Raw genomic sequence first — 4,583 nt, forward strand, 5'->3', positions numbered from 1 at the left:
TGTTGTTAAATGCAATAATATTAATGAATGTAATGTTTTGATTTGGAATGCAAAATAAATCTTTCTGAAAGCAATTAATCAGTATTTAACAAAATCACGTTGACTTTCATGACAATACCAACAAATATATGGTGGTGCTTTTTTTTACAATTTCATTATTCATAAATGCATTCGGTGACAAGAGAAATATTTCATTAAATAAAGTTAGTTATTGTGAAACATTGTAAATAATTCAACAAAATAATGTTCACAATCCTATGCACATTTGCGTTAGAATTTATCCTAGTTATAACTATCTTTACTAAATACCCTGATACTACTAAGTTTTATAAAATAAGATTTTAAAAAAATCAAGTTTGCTGCACATACATGTTTTTTTTTTCTTAATTTCAATACATTAAATAATAAAACTTTAATTGTGAGATATTGCAACGCAAAATGTTTAAATGCACAAAAAATTAAAAATAATTTGCCTACATGAAAGAAAGAATTCTAGTAAAATTAGCGTTCTGTATGATAATGACATATCTGGTAAAGAGAAATAAAGAAAACCAAAATATACGGTTTTCAAACTATAAATTTTGGTAATTTTCCTGTTAATATGATAAATATATACCGGAAATTCTAGTTTTTAAAATTATGGTTCTTATTACCAAAATTTAGTAAAAAATACAAAAATGAAAAGTAAATTTAACCGAATAAATGGTTTTCGTGACATGCTTTAAAGTATCACGATAAAAATCCTACATTTTACAGTATTTACTACCAAACAACCTATAAGAAAACCATATTTTAATGTTAATTTTACCAAAAGTTGTTAATTGTACTCCTGAAAAATTACAGAGCTTTTTGGTGTTACCATAGAGCCAGAAACACGATGAATTTTGCCATGTCCTATAGTTTTGACCATACTTTTTTTCTCAGAGTAAGTTTTCATAATAATAAAAAAGAGTCAAATTTAAACAATGGGTGTGAAACATACAAACTCGTCATGCAGACTTCATCTAACATATAATGAAATAGTTTGCTAAAATATAAATCAAATAATTTTACAAATTTAGCTACAATGCGCTTCAAAAAAAAAACAAATTGAGCTTCATTTGGTAACTCTATTATTTTATTAAATTATGAATGTATTCTAAAACAAAAAGATGCAGTTGCTTTTCACATAGAACAACAGACTTATAATAAATTTATTAACTATAAAATGAATAAGATAACATATTAAAAAAATAAATATCATTTTTATATTGAAATACATTAGAAATATAAGATAATACACATTGTACCTAAAGGAGGGAAATTTTAATATTGTTCAACTCGTTTTGAAAACCAGAAGAACAAAAAAAAAACTAAGTCACTTAATTACAAGATCAGAAATGAAACCAACTATATGAAAACACAAGATTTAGTAAAATGTTGATTAGCAAAAGATTTAATCTTTTAACAATCATGAATGTGAGTACTTGTTACTAAAACTCTTTCAAAAATTTCATATAGGGGAGAGTCGGGCCCACTGCCAATTTCATATGTATAGAATATTTNATATATATATATATATAGTCTAAAATATTTGCAACAAGTAAATAATCGTATATTAAGATAGTGGTGGCGAGTTACTAGTGAGGGTAATTGATATATACAATCTAAACTATATATTTAGTGAAAATAGTTGTTTGAATGTTTTGTAATCCGCCTTATGTAAAGAAGCTTTATCAAAGAGCATTTTGTAACCTCATTTAGTAATTATATACATTTTTTGCTGATGTCATTTTATGATAACTATTTTTTTATTATGAGCTATAAGTCATTATATCTAAGATCAAAGTGTATTCATACTTCTCTCCTAAAAGAGATTAATATTTTACATTCAAAATACATTTTTGACTCTAAACTATTTATTTAGTTGAACAAGAGAGTTTAAGATTTATTTGCATTGCGTTTTCCGTCAGTACCTGCATTTTGTCATCTCTCAAATAGCGTCATATATTTTTCTTTTGTCAAATTTTACTTAAAACTCATAGCGTACATTTAAAGAACTCTTTACTTAAATTTAACTATTTAGAATTGCGTTCAGAAGACCAAAAAATAATACTCAAAAACAATATTATTTTTACTAAACAAACAACACCGAAATAATTGTCTACTTTAAGTTTTACTCATTAATACGTAATGGTTGTCCAATATAATTAAAAAAATCAACATGTTCAATTTTAAAACACAAACACAAAAGACAGATGATACTCTTATCTGAAAATACATGTAAGTAAACTAAGGTGTAGTCAATGAATTAAAATATAGTTTATTATTATCACTCCCTCAAATTTATCATTAACAAAGGAAATAACCCATGAATAATGTATGTTTTTTAGCAAAGCTTGCAAAATTACATTTCGTTCTTCCCTTTTCAAAATTCTGATTCCACACATTTTTACTAGATGCTTAATTTTAATGAAGAGCTCTTAAAAGCTACTTTTTTGATAGCAACAAACTTTTTTTCGACATACCAATAAAATAACCTTTTTTTACACGTTACCTAGTTCCATCATGTAAAAAAAATACATACAGTCTCTACTGCTTTTAAGATTATCTTCAACTCTCTAATATTTTCAAAGTTTAAATTAGACAAAGATTTCAGTATAAATAAGACATACATGGAAATGTTATTATTATCCCAGTATCACATAGTATAAATATATTAATAATATTTAATGAAAGATGAAAAAAGCATTAATATAGTCAGCAATGTTAGGGCTGGCACAAAATTATAGCCTGCATTTTTATTACAACCATCCCCTTTACAGCAACTAATGCAATCAAATTCATCCTGACTGCGATCACAGTGATCCAAACCAAGACCAGCGGTTTGTGTATCATCTCTCAAAGCGCACGGTCCTAATGCACAATTTTTGTAGATCCAAGTTTGGTTTCCTTCTGTAAAGTAAAACATCCAATTATATAACATAAATAATTGGTTTTGTTTAACATTCAAGCACAAATATGTAATAAAATTGTTTTTTCATATTTCTTCAGTATTATTATTATTTTATTATCTACAGTGAGAAAAATTAAAAAACGGACTACCCTTAATAACTTTTGATCTAATGATCGGATCTTCACGTTTTAGGACTCAATCCCAATGGTTCAAGGAGGTGACTTCGAATATGCTAATTAATTAATACAGACGGTATTTCAAGTTACGAAATCAGACACCAAACGTACTTTCTCTGAGTGAACATGTCTTTTTGGATGGATTTGTATTTCTGACCTCCAAAATATGGGTAGATAGCAGCAATCTGGGAAATATGGTCCCAATAGTTTCGTCAAGAGAGCGGTCTGAACTTTGGACTCCTTATTGTTAATTTCACTTTATGCATATGAAAATATTTACCCCGACCTGCCCCAATTGAGGGCATACGGGTAAATGTTTATTAAAAACCAAGTAAAAAAAACATTAAAGAACATAAAATACAAAAAATGCATAAAATACATAAGATACAAAAGTCAAATGGCAACAGCCTGTAAACTTTGCGGGCGAACAATACTCTTGAACAAAATTAGTTATCTCAATTAGTCAGAATATTAAAGGCACAAAATTTAAAAACTAATCATAGGGCAAATTGCCTATTAAGGAAACAATCGAGTTACAAATAGTAAAATCATCAAATTAGTGTTTAAATAGTAAAAGTGGATTAAAATGGTGTGAATGACGAGGACAGTTCAAATCCTACCTAAGAACACCATGAGATTTAAAAAATTTTTTTTTTAAAGTCACTANGTTGTTATTAAATGATAGAATTCACTAAAAGTATATAAATATGTAATAAATAAAATAATTTTGTGATAAAAATGATAAACGAGGTTTACCTATTGTAAATACATTGGTCATTTTCATTTACACCTGAAAAAACAGTCAAAAAACATAATTTTTGTAACTGGGCGGGGCTACCCGACACATTTTGAAAAGAGCTGAAAAACATGTTTTTTTTAAATTTCCATTTTTTTTAGTTAAACTTTTCTTTTTTTGGTTTATTCTTTTTGCATTATTTAATTAGATGATAAAACAATAGAAACATACAAAAATATTGATTATTACTCAATATTATACAGAAATATAAGCAATGAGAGGGGCTACCCGACTCTCCCCTACGTTATGTTAAAATTGATATATAATTTTTAGTTTGCGAAATTTTTCAAAGAAAATTTTATTTTTAATAGGGCTGCTAATTAATTATTAGTTTTTAATTCTATATATATATATATATATATGTAGTTTATTATATTTGCAACAAGTAAATAATCGTATATTAAGATAGTGGTGGCGAGTTACTAGTAAAGGTAATTAATATATACAATCTAAACTATATATTTAGTGAAAATAGTTGTTTGAATGTTTTGTAATCCGCCTTATGTAAAGAAGCTTTATCAAAGAACATTTTGTAACTTTATTTAGTAATTATATACATTTTTTGTTAAAGTCATTTCGTGATGACTATTTTTTTATTATGAACTATAAGTCATTATATCTAAGTGTATACATACTTCTCTCCTAAAAGAGATTAATATTTTACATTCAAAATGCA

This window comes from Parasteatoda tepidariorum, chromosome 7 (assembly GCF_043381705.1).
Source record: "Parasteatoda tepidariorum isolate YZ-2023 chromosome 7, CAS_Ptep_4.0, whole genome shotgun sequence".
Taxonomy (NCBI): Eukaryota; Metazoa; Arthropoda; class Arachnida; order Araneae; family Theridiidae; genus Parasteatoda; species Parasteatoda tepidariorum.